Consider the following 18,380-nt stretch of genomic DNA (forward strand, 5'->3'; position numbering starts at 1 on the left):
CTGTATTCATATTAATTCAAGTTTCTTAAAGCACTGAAAGGAGCTCTTAGTCATCAGTGTGGTCAGCCACTCTCTGCAACGAATCACAGGGCACAAATAAATGGCATAGGGACAGCACTGGTGACACTGCAGTGGGTCACAAAGAGAAATAAAATGGGAACAAAACATCCACTACAGTTATTAGAAATCAATTTGTACAGCCGCAGCTGACGTTATCGTGAATTAATGAATCCGAGTGTTGGCACAGAGGGAGCCCCTCAGCTTCAGGAGGGCTGCAGATCATTTGGAGTTTGGGCACCCTGTAGCTAAAGGCTATGTCTCCTTAGAATGTGAAACAGTTTGAGAACACAGCGTATGCCCTGGAGTGACGGCTCTTATACATTCTGGAAGGTAAGGAGGTGCTCAGCCATTTATGACTTTCAGTGAGAAGGAGATGTTCAAACTCAGCTCAAAACTAAAAGCCAGTAAAGCAACTTGAGCACTGCCGTTATGTGGCCAACCTCCTTAGTCTTTGATATTGTGTTCCGAATTGACTGTACAGCCGTAAGAGAATTATTTGTACTACCAGGCCATGAAGCATTGTGGTAGTCGGTTCTGTTTAAAAGAAATGCAGGAAGCGTCGCTTAAAGATCTGGCAGCTATCCCATTACACCAGGGGTGTCCAACTCCAAACCTGGAGGGCCGCAGTGGCTGCAGGATTTCCACTTTCTTAGTCAGTAATCAACCTGCTGTTAATTGACTTCTTTTCCCTTTATTTTAATTGCCATTGTTATTTAACAATCCCCTGTATTGCTTCTTTTTTACTTACTAGAGGGCTCTGCCCTCTGCTCGCTTTGCTCGGCAACTCCCTGGCGGGCACTACACGCTAGCCACTTTGCAGATCTGCCACTCACATATGGGGAAGCAGATGTACAATTTAAACAGATTGTTATTTTTATGGGAATTGTTACAAATGTATAATAGACCTAACTATTTTACATTACAGCGAGTAATTAACCATAGTAAAAAATAGTCAAACGTAATCAATTGAAAGAAAATTATGTTTTACGTTGTGTTAGAGGTATTCGTTGCATTATACGTTTTCGTCCTGTTTGGCTTTGAAATTAACACGCAAATATTTTTAAACTACTGTAAAACTTCAGTAAAAAACAATATTATAACTTTTCGTCAATATCGCATTGAATTTTGATTCCGTGTTTGGACTTACATCGTGACAACACAACGTATAACTGCCCGTGAGTGAATTTTGTTTCTTTCTCTTTAATAAATAAACCGAGTTTATCGAATATTTGTCCTTGTGATTTGTTAATTGTCATAGCTAAAGCTATTCTAACAGGAAACTGTAAACGTTTTAATACGAATGGCATATCAAGATCTCCTTTGGTGTCTAATGTTATCTGCAGAAGATGTACTACATTACCTTTCTTGCCGCCTGTTAAAATTTTACAAGTCAGAATTGTTTGACCAATTTTGAATACAACTAATCTTGTCCTATTGCATAGCTCATCACTCAGACATAAATTACGCAATAACATTATGGCACATCCTTCTTTCAACAGTAATTCTGCTGGTGGAAGACCAGACGGTGTTAACGGTTGTAGATATTCTATGGGATATTGTAAGCTGATCTTTTCATCTTCCGCACCATCACCACCAACTGTTTCAGTATAGTCTATTGATACGCATTTAACCAATTTTCCGTGTAACCGATCGACAATTTTCATGTTAATTCTTCTGACTTCATTGTTTTTTGGTGCTAGGATTGACTGTGTACTCGTTTCTTCTGTTGATAATTCTTCGGGTTGAAATTCTTCAATAAGATTTGGACGTCATTTGGGCGGCACGGTGGCGCAGTGGGTAGCGCTGCTGCCTCGCAGTTGGGAGATCTGGGGACCTGGGTTCGATTCCCGGGTCCTCCCTGCGTGGAGTTTGCATGTTCTCCCCGTGTCTGCGTGGGTTTCCTCCGGGCGCTCCGGTTTCCTCCCACAGTCCAAAGACATGCAGGTTAGGTGGATTGGCGATTCTAAATTGGCCCTAGTGTGTGCTTGGTGTGTGGGTGTGTTTGTGTGTGTCCTGCGGTGGGTTGGCACCCTGCCCAGGATTGTTTCCTGCCTTGTGCCCTGTGTTGGCTGGGATTGGCTCCGGCAGACCCCCGTGACCCTGTGTTCGGATTCAGCGGGTTGGACGATGGATGGATGGATGGATGGATTTGGACATAATAAGTCTTCTTTTATTGGGAACTTAAAGTGAGGAAAACGTAAAAATTTAAAACAGCTGAGAGCGCAGGAACTGTGTCTGACAAAAGCCTTCACACGAATGAGAGGTGAGAGGACTGTGAGTGTGGGCCATTAACCGGAAATGGTTGAGAGGAGGGCAGGACTCCAGAAAATCTCTTGGAAATTAATAGTCTGATCTCAAGATTTTCTTTTATAATAGAGAGATATGGCAGCCAAATAAAAACGAGATATGAAGGGAGCCAACAGATGACCTGCTAAGTTGGGGGCCTCAAACTCCAACCAGCTCCACTCCAGCCATCTTCATAATTAGAAGGTGATTCTTGTTAATTTCATTCGTTATATACAAGTAATTCAATGGCTTGTTGGTGCTGACATTTTGCCATAGCAGAAAGCAAAATCAAAATATTTTGAGGACCTAAGCAGCTCAACATAACTGAGACTGTGACCTGACGTCATTTTCACGAATCATGCGATGGACGCAGGTTAGCCGGTCATGTGTTGACTTGTATCTTAGTATTGTTTGGCCTGTAATGTTGTTGTTGTCGGTGGGAGGGTTTATCACATTGGCTGAAATCTATTGGTGGGAATCTTTTGATTGATGCATAACACTTGGCTATTCCTTATACTATAATTCTTTCAAATATTTTTGTGACAATGTATGAAACACGACACGTGTGATTTCATATCAGATTAAATGTCAGTCAGTCAATCATTATCCAACCCACTATATCCCAACTACAGGGAGCCAATCTCAGCCAACACAGGGTGCAAGGCAGGAACAAATCCCGGGCAGGGCGCCAGCTCACCGCAGGACACACACACACACACCCACACACCAAGCACACACTAGGGACAATTTAGGATGGCCAGTGCACCTAACCTGCATGTCTTTGGACTGTGGGAGGAAACCGGAGCACCCGGAGAAAACCCACGCAGACACGGGTAGAACATGCAAACTCCACACAGGGAGGACCCGGGAAGCGAATCCGGGTCTCCTTACTGCGAAGCAGCAGCGCTACCACTGCGCCACAGTGCTGCCCCCAGATTAAAAGTGAACCGTAAATATTGTAACAGTTTGATTACTAGGAGTGTGAAGTCGACACCCGTCGCTGGCATACGAGGTATTGTTTGTGTCGGTGTGTGACATACTTTATCTGTATGATATGGCGAAAGATGTTTAAACGATCACTTGGCCCGGTACCAGACTGCTCAGGGTGTATTATTAATTAGGAGACTCTTAATTGCACAGTATTTCTATACTGGAAAATGTAAGCTTTAACAGGCTGCTGCTGCTCCAGCGTCCTTCATCATCATCATCATCATGAAATGCAAGTGAAGTCCAGGGGTCTCATGTATAACGGCGTGCGTAGAACTCACACTATAACATGGCGTAAGCACAAAAGTGGGAATGTGCGTACGCACAGAAAAATCCAGATGCAGGAATCTGTACGTACGCAAACTTCCACGTTCTTCCACTACATAAATCCCGATCAGTGTGAAAAGTAACGCACGTGCACGCACCTTCTGTCCCGCCCCAACTCCTCCCAGAATTATGCCTCTTTGAATATGCAAATCAATATAAATAGCCTTCTGTGAAAAGACAATGGGAAAAGCACGGGGGAAATATAAGAATTTCAGCGAATACCAAGTGGAGGCAAAGGAAAAACGTACTATTTGTTGGTTTAAACAGTGGTATAATCAACAAAAGGAAGTTGATCGAGTGACAGAGTGTCAGAGAAACTCGAAAGCTCAAGTTCACAAAGTCGCACAGTGCCAGAAATAAAAAAGAAATCTCACATCAAAGTCGCCGTGAAAAGGCAAGTCGTAGCCCACCATCTGAGTATCATATGAAAGCTTATTAGGGTACAGACAAAAAAAATAGGCACACAGTGGGAAAAAAAGCACGAAATGTCAACTTTAATCTCAAAATTTCCACTTTAATCACGTAGTTTATTTTGCCATTAAAGTAGAACATCATAAACTTCATCTTAAAATCGTTTAATTTACTAGTTTCTCAAATCCCATCATAACTAAAGTAGCATGTTAAATGCTTTGTTCTGTATTTGATCTTCTATGTGCTCTGTGTGTGAATCACTACGTGCTTCTTAAACGGGCTTTCTTTTTCTCCGACAGGACACATAATCCATTACATTCGTGGTATTACAGCTCTCTGAATAATTAAAATACTGAGATGTATACATGATATCTTTTTCATGATGATAGGAATGAAAGCATGTTATTAAACATGGGAACAAGGTGGCGCAGTGCTTGTTCATGTCTCACACGCAAGAGGCTTGCTGCGCCATGCGCAACCTTCAATGAAATAATTTATTACAGAAGTACTGTCTCTTTCAAACGTACTAACCTCCAATTCCTGTCCTTACTTTTCTTTCTCCAAATACCCAATCGCCACACAATCAGCTCTGTAATAGACGTGAAGCCATCTGTAAGCTTAGAACGCCGATTCTTCAAAACTTTTAAGGAACATTGAAATATCTTCGTAGAACATGTTCAATTATTCTATCCGTCTATCCTTCCAGTGTCGCGTCAGCACCAGCAAGAATACAACGCAATGCAGGAACAATCCCTGAACTAGCTAGTGCTGCGGCACCGTGTCCTCACATGTTTAATTATTAACAATACAGATTATTTAAATGAAGTTAAAGTTTTATCTGTATAATATAATCAACATACTTTGCTGCATTTCATCTTAAAAATGATATCGTCATCATATGTAAATACGCGCTTTATAAAGTGGCGCAGGTTGTGCAATATTATAACTGTAGTGCAAGTTTACAGTGAGGTGATTGTACTTATAAGTACAAACAGTTCTACAAGGAGCACTTGATGGACTGATTGAGTGCGTTTATAGTTCTTGGGATGAAACTTTTTCTAAACCGCAAAGTCCGTACAGGAAGGTCTCTGAAGCGTTTTGCCGTGGCTGAGGCAGCGTCTGCTTCATGCTGTGTACCGATAATTCTCTTTCCAATTAGCTGCTGCTGTGATTTCTCCACTCAGATACAGTGATATAAATACTCCGAGTGGTGCAGTGAGAGTAATATGGAAAAAGATGATCTGCTGTGGCAACCCTTAACGGGAGCAGCTGGAAGAAGAAGATGCAGTGAGAGTAACAACGGTAAAGCAGTTAAGGTATTTGGAATACTATGGCTATTCCCTGGACCATTATATTGCTGCAGGTTAATTACAATCAGATGCATTACACTAATAAACAATATGCAGTTAGTTTCAGTGTATTTATAAAGCCGCGTCAGGAATGTGGAGCTAAGAAAGAAAGGGTGACCACACAGGAACAGTAGCACTGCTTTGACGCTGGGTGCCACCAGTCTGCAGAACAGATCGGAGAAATTGCATACGCCAAGGTATGAGTTACCGTGGAAATGTGCGTGGCTTTACGCCAAGTTTAGGTTTTATACATCGCGATTTGAGCGTGGAAACGTTCGTACGCAACATTTCTGTGCGTACGCATTGTTTATACATGAGGCCCCAGGACTTTTAAATGTTTATGAAGCTTATTACATTAGGGCAGAGTGGTGGCTCTGAGGCTAGGGATCTGTACTGGCAAATCCCGTTCATTGGGCCCTTCACCTTAGGCCCTTAACCTGCAATTGCTTTGTCGTGGGTATGACGTTAACCTGCATCCAAGCCCTGCATGTAGGCCCTCCAACTGGCAGGGAAAAACCTGGGGGTTGGTGGAAGAATTGGCATTCAAGCCACCGTACAAAACCTCCCACTGTTCCATTCCACCTGAACTAGTGTTGCATGGCTGAACTCAGGTCCTAATCTGAGATCCTGAGTTGGTTTGTCATATGGTGGGTGCAGCAATGTGCTGTATCAGTGTGTGCTCCTAACCGCTCTCTCTTATTACATTATTCTGTAAATATTATTTTTATCACTTATCTGTTGTGCACTCTCCACCTTGCATTTTTTTAACTTGCACTGTGCTTTTATTGCTCTTTAATTAATATTGTTTTTATCAGTATGCTGCTGGAGTATGTGAATTTTCTCTTGGGGATTAATAAAGTATCTATCTATCTATCTATCTATCTATCTATCTATCTATCTATCTATCTATCTATCTATCTATCTATCTATCTATCTATCTATCTATCTATCTATCTATCTATCTAGTATACTGTGTATCTTTCTTATATAGTACCTTTCCAAAATATGAATCTATATATCTGTTCATCTGTGGTGGGCTGGCACCCGGTGTTGGCTGGGATTGGTTCCAGCAGACCCCCGTGACCCTGTAGTTAGGATACAGCGGGTTGGATAATGGATGGATGGATATCTGTTCATCTTGTATAACATCTTTCATACCTAACTACCTTAGAGTTGTTAGTTCACATCTATTATCATATCTCCATCAATTTTATGTAGTGCCTTTCATATATATCTTATCAATTCATCCATCTTACACACTTATTGAGCAACTTTTTACCATCACATGTACACCTACCATGTGATTATCTAATCAGCCAATCATGTGGCAGCAGCACAATGCATAGAGTCATGTAGATACAAGTCAGGAACTTCAGTTAATGTTCACATCAAACATCAGAATGGGGAAAAATTGTGACCTCAGTGATTTGTACCTTGGCGTGATTGTTGGTGTCAGATGGGCTGGTTTAAGTATTTCTATAACTGCTGATCTCCTGGGATCTTCACACAACAACAGTCTCTTGAGTTGACTCAGAATGGTGTGATAAACAAAAGACATCTAGAGAGCAGCAGTTTGGCGACGGAAACACATTGTTCACGACAGAGATCAGAGGAGAATGGCCAGACTGATGTGAGCTGACAGATAGGCTTTGGTAACTCGGATAACCACCCTGAACACCTGTGGTGAGCAAAAAAGCAACTCTGAATGCACAGCATGTCAAACCTTGAGGCTGATGGGTTACAACAGCATAAGAAAGACCACGTCGGGTTCCACTCCTGTCAGCCAAGAACAGAAAGCTGTGGCTGCAGTGAGCACAGACTCACCAAAACTAGACAGTCAAAGACTGGAGAAACGTAGCCTGGTCTGATGAATCTCCATTTCTGCTGAGGTACATAGATGGTATGGTTTGAATCTGGTGCCGACAGCAGGAATCAATGCACCCAACTGCCTTGTGTCAATAGTCCAGGCTGGTGATGGTGGTGTAATGGAGTAGGGAATGTTATCTTGAGACACTTTGGGTCTGTTAATATCAATCATTCCTGTTTGAGTACTGTTGCTGACCATGTGTATCACTTCATGGCCACAATTCACCCTTCTTCTAATGGCTACTTCCAGCAGAATAATGCACCATGTCACCAATAAAAAGTCTCAAACAGGTTTCATGAACATGAAAATGAGTTAACTGTACTTCAGAGGCCTTCCCAGTCACTGGATCTGAATCCAATCGGCCATCTTTGACCAGACGTGAGGATTTCTCCCTAATTTCAAAGAAGAATTTCAAGACCAGTTCAAGAAGCAGTTAATCAAGCCAAACTAAACCAATAAGAATGTTACCCTGTGTATTAATGAAAGCCATGACAACATTTCAGCTTATTTATTACAGTCGTATTATTACTTATTCTTATTATTACTTATACTTATTATTACTTATGTATTACAGTCTTATTATTACTTTTATTCTATGTTAATTAGTGTTCCTTTATTTTAATTCTTATTTATTTTGACTTTTTCTCTTTCTTCATCATGTAAAGCACTTTGAGCTGCATTGTTTGTATGAAAATGGGCTATATAAATAAAATGTTGTTGTTGTTGTCTTTTAAAATTTTCTGCTGAATATTCTGGCAACCAAAACAAACTCTTCATTCATTACAACCCGGTATGCTTGTCAGTTCAACATAAAAGAAACATAAGACATGAGACATTGTGACGCGACAATCTTCTCTAATGGTTGCTTCCAGCACAATAATGCACCATGTCACCAATAAAAAGTCACAAACAGGTTTCACAAACATGACAATGAGTTTACTGTTCTTCAGAGGCATTCGCAGTCACCAGATCTGAATCCAATCGGACATCTTTGAGGTGCTGCAGAACAGGAGAGTCACAGCATGAAAGAACATCTGACAAATCTGTGGAAATTGTGTGATGCAATCATGTCAACATGGACCACAATCTCAAAGAAATGTTCCCAGCATCTTGTGGAATCCATGCCACAAGGAACTGAGGCTGTTTTGGGAGCAAAACAAAACTCTACTCAGTATAAGTACAATGTCCCCAAGAATGTGCTCTGTGAGTGTGTAGTGCCTTTCACATCTGCTTCTCTATCCCTCTATAACATGGCTGTCAAACCTGCATCCTGGGGGGCTATGTGTGTTTATTCCAGCCTCTTTCTTAATTAGTAACCAATTAATGCTGCTAATCGGACATCCGCCTTTTAACCCAAATACTTTATCTGACTTTAATTAAATCCTTAATTGTTGTTTTTCTTCTTAACCAGCAGCCAAACAAAGAGATGCACAGCTAGAGAATCATGGAACTCCAGGATCAAAATCTGACCCTCGATCTATTAGTTATATAGTACCTGTTCCTATCTGTCTATCTATTAGATAGATAGATAGATAGATAGATAGATAGATAGATAGATAGATAGATAGATAGATAGATAGATAGATAGATAGATAGATAGGGAAAGGCACTATATAATAAATAGATAGATAGATAGATAGACCTACACTGATCTATCTAGTACCTTTCCCTATCTATCTATTATATAGTGCCTTTCCCTATCTATCTATCTATCTATCTATCTATCTATCTATCTATCTATCTATCTATCTATCTATCTATCTATCTATCTATCTATCTATCTAGTGTATATAGTGTCTTTCGTGTATAACTATCCATATTTATCACATGTCTGAGTATTACTTTGTTCCCATGACTTTGTGTGGCCCAGTAGTGCAGTGGTAATGGCTGCTGCCTCAGCGTCCCCAGTTTGAATCTGTGTGTTTTCCACTGGCTACTCCTGTTTTCTTTCTGCATTCCAATGACATGCGTGTCACATGACCTGGCACTTGTAAACTGGCCTGGTGTGTGTGGGTGTGAGTTGGCCGAGTGACAGACTGGCACCCTGTGCAGTGTTGGCTCACTCTTTGCGTCTGACACTCCCAGCCATACTCTGGCATTTCTGGCAGTTATGTTATGTATTATTTTCTGGTTTTTACATTGTTCTCTAAATATACTGTATGCACAAAATTTATTTTTTCTTTAAATACAGCGACTAATCACCAAAATACCACTTTGTTCTATAAATACACTTATTCATATTACCCACTTGTTACTGTGTTCCATAAATATATAATTAATCCGTATTCCATGAATATTCATATTAAATATGTAGACAATACATATTGCACAGGTTTTCCTTTGTAGTTTGTTCTATTATGTATACAGACCTACATTTTACTGTCCTGACCTGAACAAGTTGAAATATGAAACAAATGCAGCGCAGTGAAGACGTAGCACTCATTATAAAAAGTGGTGACCTGAGAGGCCCGGTCCCCTGGTGCTGTCACACTCTCATTGCTCTTTTCATCCTCTTGTTTCTGTTAAGGGCACACCTTGTTTCAGGTTACTCGCATTTCCAGTTCAACCACCTCAGAACAGCTTGAATTACAGGAACTTGAATTCATTTTTCTCAGAAACAGGTAGGCCAAAAAAAGGGACTTCCTGATCCATTTTTTTTCATTTGTTGCTACTATAAAATGGTAAAACACGTCATAAAGGACCATCTGCACAGGCAAGCACTACCAACGTGTACCAACTGAAAGAAACTTTGCACTTTATAAAGCTAATTTATATGTTTTAAAGCTATAATTTCCATCTTTTTTTCCAGTTAGGGTACTGTAATGTTACATTGAATTGCCCAGCATCACCTAGCAAGCCCATCTTACAGACTGGCCAACCCCCAGTATGGCGTCTTAGGCCACTCTTCCCAGAGATGTATTGAAACGTTCCCGTCCATCTTCTTCATAACTGTCACACTGCAAGACAGAATTCCTCTTCCCAGAACTCCAGCTGTTCAGGTGACCATAACTGGGAATAGAGAAGTAGTGAAGTGCTGGCTCCCTAAACCCTCATTTCCAGTAGAGCGGCTCGAAGGACACCTTTGTCTAACCTCAAGCTCATTTCTAGCGGAATGCTTTCTGTAATCACTTCTTCTGGATCAGGAAACAATACTGGCCAGGAGTCTGGTCGATTCCAGAGAGTATCTGCCATTAGCAGGTCAAGTTTGTGTTGCCAGTTCAACTAGAAGCAAGTCTCTGGACAGTTGGGAGGAGGCTGCAGGAGGACAGGGAGGATGTGCACCTCAAACATGGAAGGCACCGGTGAAGAAGCAATTCTACTGTCACTGTCAAAATGTACTCAGGAGGCGCCCTTCTTGGAGCTGCTGGACGTGAACCTGGGACACTGGTGCAGAGTGCATCCATCTTAGCCAGTTGAGCTCGACTCTCTCTAGTGACCAATAAGGCTTCTGAATATGAAGGGATCTTCTTTTCTCTCTATTCCAGCCTTATTAAATTCAGAAGACTTAATCCTTAAAAACAGGGCTATTAAAATAGAGGGAAAAGAAGTTAATTAGCAGTGAAAACTGGACACTGATTAGGAAAAGGGTTAGAAAGAAAACCTGTAGCCACTGCGGCCCTCCAGGCCTGGAGTTTGACACCCGCGGTTTAGAGTAAAGCTGGCCATTCTTTCACCAGCACAAGCCCTTCATTTGCTTACTGCGTCAAGAGTCGTGCGTCACTCGGGTGATGATCCTATCTCATTGTGGCTTTTTCGTCTCGTTTTATTTCACAGAAAAAGAGACTACTCTGTACAAATGGGTTCTTCTGCATAAAGAAATTTAGGTTAAAAGAGGAAGTTGTCACCATTGTCTACCAGCACAGATTGTTCTTTTATTTTACCACACAGGTCTTGAGCTGAGCTTGTTCTGGGAAGACATGGTCAGTGTTGTGAGGTACAAAATCTGTACATTTTGGTTTAATTTTCCATTATGTTTTGTTTGAGACAAGACAACAGATGAACTACATTTAAGACAAATCAAAGCAGGTTTTCTTCCCTTACACCTCACTTTTAAAACAGCTATTTCAACACTGAAAGGAATACATGCTGGTGGCTCAATTACTTTATAACCTGGAAAAGGAAGACTGAGCTGATGCCTAATTATTTTACAGCCTGAGAAAGGAAGATCTACTGACACCTCAGAGAACATAAAAGGTTTTATTGTTTGGGAAAACGGACAGTGAATTAATTCTTCATATTGACAGCCAGCCAATCAGAATATCTATTAATCACATCTTGCAAAACCCCCTGGTACAATTTTAGAATAAATATGCCTCATCTGAGAAGAGAAGAAGAAGAAGAAGAAGAAGAGAAACAGCGACGACGGACGAAGACGTCACTGGTCGTCAGAAAAGCATTATGAACATCGATTGCTAAATCAAACGCCACCCTGGGACATTCATCCTTGACGTCTGTAACTTTTTCGTAAGATTTTTCTATAGACTATATATATCCAGACTTTCCTATCAGTACCTATTTTCTATTATTCTTTGTTCCAGCGGTATTATTATTATTCTTGTAATAAATACCATGCTGCTTTTAATGTTCTATGCTTTGTCTTAATGTCTACAGTGATTGAAGTAATAAGTTAGATTTCTTTGAGCACCTAGAGCAGCCAGAGTTTTGCCATTACCTCTGTGCTGCGGGGTTTTAAGGCTGAGAGTGACAGCTCCACTCAATAATAGGGACAGTACGAGAAGAAGGTATTCTTGGCTGATAAATGGCCTATAGTCAAGAGTGCTGAGTCTTTGTATGTTTAAATGTATTCTTGTAGACCAAGTGTAATATTTAGGTCTGAGATATCATTAAAACATTGTATGTTGTTTGTGCCGATAATAAGTAAGTCTCTTGAAGTGCTGAGAGAGTGACAGGCTGTGTTATTCCTAAAGCACTTGTGTGATTTAAAGTGCAAGAGGTTAATCAGCGTGTGTGTGTCATTCATGGGGCACTGTTGTGGTTAGGGTCTGTGTGTATGCGTATAGCTCTGTATGTGTGTGTTCATCTTAAAATGCAACACTAGACCAACCCGACAACGAACTTGACGAGAACACTTACCCTTGAGAAAACAGGTAAAGGGTACGTAGAGGGAAATACTATGATAATACAGTCAGTAATACAATATTTGTTATATAGTGCCTTTAGCCCCCCCTCCCCCGCTGCTTGTCCGCAATCTTTTAAACAGCCATTCATTTTTTTAAATCTGCTCCTTCCAACAAAGCCTGTCCTGTCACAACTTGAGAACCAAATCTGGACAGGATGCCAGGAACACGCGGGCACACTCACACCGGCAACCATCAGAAAGCCAACAGGAGAACATGGCAGCTCCACACAGAAGATGCTCCAGAAACAGATAACCCCATGGTTTGGGTGCTATAAAAAGACCACACATTTTTCTGTATAATCTGACTAGACAGATTTTATACAAAGTGGTAGTTTGCCACAGATTTATGGGCGGTGGATTTCAGCTCCATTTATTTTGGGACTACAAAGCAATTCAAACACAATTTGTTATTATACCATTCACTGTGTGTCACTAGGACTGGCCTTCTCCAAAGATGCTGAACACTAAAAGCTTCCACTTTTTTTAATTTCCTCAAATTTCACAGCTGCTAAAATCCATCCTGGCGGCAAAGCTCAACCTGAAAGACAAGATGCCAGGAGGCTGTTAGTGATGGCTCAGAGCAAACCCCACACTTTCACCTTGTGCTCCACCATCATACAACATGCAGGACTGTGACAAGTGACGGCCACTCATCTCATCCAGAGGATTTGCCTACAAATATCCACAGCCAACGCCAATCCCATCCTAGAGTCTGTGATGAGCCAATGGCGCAAAGTACAAGCAGTGTCACAAGAACGACTCAAGACTATTGCAAAGGTTTGGGGCAGCCACCCGTATAATATGCCCAGGCTGCAAAAGGTTGAATTGAAGCAAGTTGTTTACAAGAGCTGAATATGTCCATGAATATGGAGGTAAGATGGCGGCTTTAAAGGCTGGTGGAATAAGTGATGTCATTTATGCTGGAACCGGAAGTGTCGTCTTTTGGGAGTGGAAGTGACATCATCACACAACACCGAGACTGGAAATGACGTCATTAGGGCCACCAGAAACGGGAGTGATGTCAACAGAAGTGCCATAACCAGAAGAGATACCATCAGAGGCACCCTGGAACCTGCTGGAATTTCCCGGGAATGGTCTGCAAGGAACTGAGAGAGACAGTCAGCACACTCCGCCACCCCCTGGTCTGATGTAGAATGTCAATTACTCAAGCCCTTTAGCTGCCTCCTATTCACATGTGTGTGACAGCAGAAACTGCAAGCAGGAGCACCACATAGTCATCCGTGTGTTTACTAATCCACTTCTCTATTTCTTTGCTCATAAATGCATTTGATGACGAGCCTCTGCAATCCAGCCCCCGTGTACTGAACAATCATTGGTATTCTATATGGTGCCTTTCACAGTCAGCATCCTTCTAAAGATTACACAAGGTGTTCTTGGTTACTCAAGCGGTCAGTAGATGGAGGACTGATTCTTCCTCCTCATTCCCGAATGTGTTGCGTGCTTCCAGCCACGTGTCTTATGTCCTCTCCTGTGTGAATATGTCAAAAGACGAGTCCTCTTTCCTTAAAGTTGATAAACTTTGTTTGCTACTTCCAGTTTTGCACTCTTGTCTGTTCCTCACTTTTTTATTCAGACTACACATCAATTCTTCAACTCTCAGGTCTGTGGCCTGTCCATCTTCTGCACCCCACTTTTTTAGACAATGCCAATCCCCCATAACAGAGGCCTGACCATTTGTTCAAAGAAAGAAATATTTGGATTCTTATCAACTGTCAGTTTGCAGTTGGAAAACACACAAGTGTGGACGGCTTTTGGGGGCTCTCAGTAAAATCGCCCGAGGTCTGATATGCATTCACCTTTAATCAAAGCCATAAAGTTGGTCACAAATCACATTCAAATACATTTACAGTGGCATGTACAAGTTTAGGCCCCCTTTGCTTAAATGTTTGTTACTAGTCTGTTAATAGTTAAGTGAGCAGAAGATGAACTGATCACCAAAAGGCATAAAGTTAAAGATGACACATTTCTTTGATATTTTGAGATTACATTTTTATTTCCATCATTCACAGGTACATAATACCAAAAAAAAAACAAAAAGGGCCTGAAGCAAATGTTTGGGCTCCCGACATTGTCAGTATTTAGGTCAGGGGACTGTGAGGGCCATGGAAAAACCATCAGCTTGTGCCTCTTTAGGTATTCCATTGTACATTTTGAGGTGTGTTTCAGGTCAGGATCTGGTTGGGAGGGCCCATCCTCTTTTTAACTTCCACTTTTGTACAGATCGTATGATGTTTGCTTCCAGAATTTGCTGGTATTTGAATCCATTCTTCTTTCTACCAATGACATGCGCCACTGGCTACAACACAAGCCCAAGGCATGATCAATTCACCCCCATGTTTAATGGTTGGAGATGTGTTCTTTTTTCTGGAATTCGGCCCCCCTATTTCTTCAAAAATATCTCTGTACGTAATGGCCAAAAAGTTCTATTTTGACTTCATCTGTCCACAGGACTTGTCTCCTAAATTCATAAGGCTTGTTTAGAAGTTCATTTGCAAACTTCAGGCACTGAATTTTGTGGCCAGGACACAGGAAAGGTTTTCCTCTGCTGACTCTACCATGAAGGTCATATTTACTCGGGTGTCTCTGCACAGTAGAACAGTTCACCACCACTCCAGCCATCCATCCTCTTCCACTTATCCGAGGTCGGGTCGCGGGGGCAGCAGCTTGAGAGAGTACTAAATCTTCCTGAATGTCTTTTGCTATCAAATAGTGATTTTTATTTGCGTTTCTAGCAATCCAATGAAGAGTTCTTTCAGAAAGTTTTCTTGGTCTTTCAGACCTCAGCTTTACCTGCACCGTTCGTGTTAACTGACATTTCTTAATAACATTACAGAAAACAGCTACGTGAAAACGCTTTGCTATCTTCTTGTAGCCTCCTCTTGCTTATGTTGAGCATCGATTATTTTATTTTTTCAGAGTGGAGTGCTAGGCAGCTGCTTAGAAGAGCCCATGGCTGCTGATTATTAGGACAAGGCTTGAGGAGTCAGAGAATTTATATAGCTTTGCAATTTGCATCACCCGGAGATTCCTAACAATGACTGTGAACAAGCCATAGTCCTAATGAGCTGATTAAGGTCTGAGAACTTGGGGAAAGTTATCTGAGACCTCAAAACTTTTACATGGTACGCCTTTCCTTTTTACACTGTACAGCTGTATAAAACAAAAACAGTACACTAATCTTGCATAAAATGCAAGTCATCTTTAATTTTATGCCTTTTGGTGATCAGTTGATCTTCTGCTTACCTAACTATTCACAGTAACAGACATTTTAAGCAAGGGTGTGCAAACGCATGCCAATGTATTGCTGACCTAACAAAGTTAAGCCTTTTTCATCTTGTCCTGATTCTTTCCAAAGCATCACCTCAAGCTGAAGTCCAAACTGTCCTCAAATAACATCCTAACTGCTCACAAAAAACCATGAAAGTCGACCAGTGCCCTTATTCAACAACTGTCCTAGATTAGGTAAATGGTCCTAACTGGCACAAATTTATCAGTCTTCCTAATTGAGAAAACTACTCCTCCCTTCACCAAGATGCAGAAGAGCTCATGAGTGGTCCTGACTCCCTAGGAGCTGCCAGAAGATGGCATCTAGGCAGTGATCAGCACACACATTCCAGGAAAGGTAGGATATTTTGGAAATGCTGGACTCGTAAGAAGATATTAATTTGACAGAGATGGAGTAATATTTGTAAAAAATCTTGCACATTATGTGATCACTCCATCTATGGAAAGAAGCCATGTACTAGCAGCTGAAATAAAACTGTTGGTAACATTGTTTTTTTGGCCATTGGGAAATGCTAGTTTGCAATAGCGATGATCAGAGTACGTCATGATGCATAACCAATCACTTCATGAATTTTGCATCAAACTCTGAACAACCACATTTATACATTTCCCCATCACTCTATGTGAAGTAATGTTAAAGCAAGCTGCCTTCATACAAATATCAAGGATTCCTGGCGTTAGTAGTGTGGTTGACGGTACACACATAAATATCATTGCTCCAAGTGTGGATGAATGTGCAAGCATATATGTGAATTGTAAGCGGTCTCAAAGTATCAACACACAGGTGCTCATGGATGCAAAATCAGTTATTCTTGATGTTTTTGCAAAGTGATTAATAATTACACAAAGCTTAGTGTGATATCCTACCTTATTAGGTTTTCATTCTTATTCTTCACCTATTCCTTTGAATATTATTATTCATTATGATTATTATCCTTGTGGTGAAGTCTTAGCGTTAGTATCAGACAACCACAAAACATTTTCGTGGGTGCCATTTTGCAGCTCAGAATGCAGTAAAACCGTACTCCTCACTGGCAGTGGGTGGACACTTCATAACTACTTGCCAGGTGCCACTCTGAGGTAAGAGAAACTCTTATCCTACTTAGACTTTTAGTGCCATTCCTAGGAGTAATTCTGAGGCATTTGTTTAATACAAGCACAGGTCCCCAACTCTAAATTACAGACACTAGCCCACCACAGGCTGCATCTCCTTTGTGTAAATTTGGTAAGGAACAGACAAAACTGAACTAACATTTTGGTTTTATTTTTGTGTATTAAATGAAGCCCTTGTTTTAAATGCTTTTGATTTTTGAAAAGGAGTATCATTAGTGTTGACACTGTAAACCAGTGTAGAGACTTTATCATAAACAGTACCCTGGAGGTGTTTACTATATTTTTTTTTTACAGCCAGCACAATGGAATCACATGATCTTCTAGCTTCAAGAGGTGAGCTGTCCAGTTCTAATGAACTTCTTTTGAATTCATTTTAATTGACCCGTTTTTTTAAGATTTGTTCTTCTGAATTGTTTCATTTCTTTCCTTAAATGGTGCTCAAACTGAAATGAAATGAGATGTAAGTGAACCAACAGAAGACCAACTAAGTCAGGGCCTCAAACACCAACGAATTTTACTCCAACCAGTTGCTTAATTAGGTGCTAATTCTTGTTGTTAATTAAACTCGTTCTTTAATTCCATGGCTTGTTGCTGCTCTCATTGTGCAATAGCATATATTTCTGAAAAGAGCACTGTTAAAATCTTCATCTTTTTTTATTTTCAGATATTGTATGATGGCTGCGGTGGGTTGGCACCCTGCCCAGGATTGTTTCCTGCCTTGTGCCCTGTGTTGGCTGGGATTGGCTCCAGCAGACCCCCGTGACCCTGTGTTCGGATTCAGCGGGTTGGAAAATGGATGGATGGATGGATGTATGATGGACACAGTTTGCTGGTCAAGTTTTGGCTCATTTTGTATCTCATTATTGTTTGGCTGCTAATTAAGGAAAAAGAAACAGAGAGTCAGTCTTCAAGAGCATTATGCTTAGTGTTGTACTGTTGGCTTCATTTTAGTTGTTTCTCATCTGCACTAACATAAGCCTACTGTTGCAAGTGATTTGTTCCGGTAATGAAGGTTTCTGAGTGGATCTATTATGATAAGGGTATAGAGTTGTCCACTTTGAATCATAAAATAGGCATTGGCCTTGTCTCCACTTTTCTCATCTTCAGTTTCATTTTGCAGTATTTGCTTCCTTGAGAATGTCACCTACCCGGCCCACCTAAAAAATCATGTTAGTTAGACTCAGTTGGGTAGTATAGTCTACTTTATACTCTCTTAGTTCATCTATCACTTTTGAGTTTTGTTTAAATTAAAACATTCATCAGTTGCATTTCCATTTCAGAGCTGCAAAGAAACAAACAATTCTGATATTCTTGTGATGCTATTCCATCACAGAAATACCTCAAACACGTTTCAGATGTGAGAAATAACTGGATTATCCAGACAAAACCATGCACACAGACAGAATATGCACCAAGGTCAGAGGAGCTCTGAGGCATCATTTCTAAAGTATGTTTTCAATACAGTGTCCCTTTCACTCAAGTTAGAGTGATGCTTAGTGCTACTTTATTAAAATGTCTCAGAAGCGAAATATTC

Source organism: Erpetoichthys calabaricus, chromosome 7 (assembly GCF_900747795.2).
Source record: "Erpetoichthys calabaricus chromosome 7, fErpCal1.3, whole genome shotgun sequence".
NCBI lineage: Eukaryota > Metazoa > Chordata > Cladistia > Polypteriformes > Polypteridae > Erpetoichthys > Erpetoichthys calabaricus.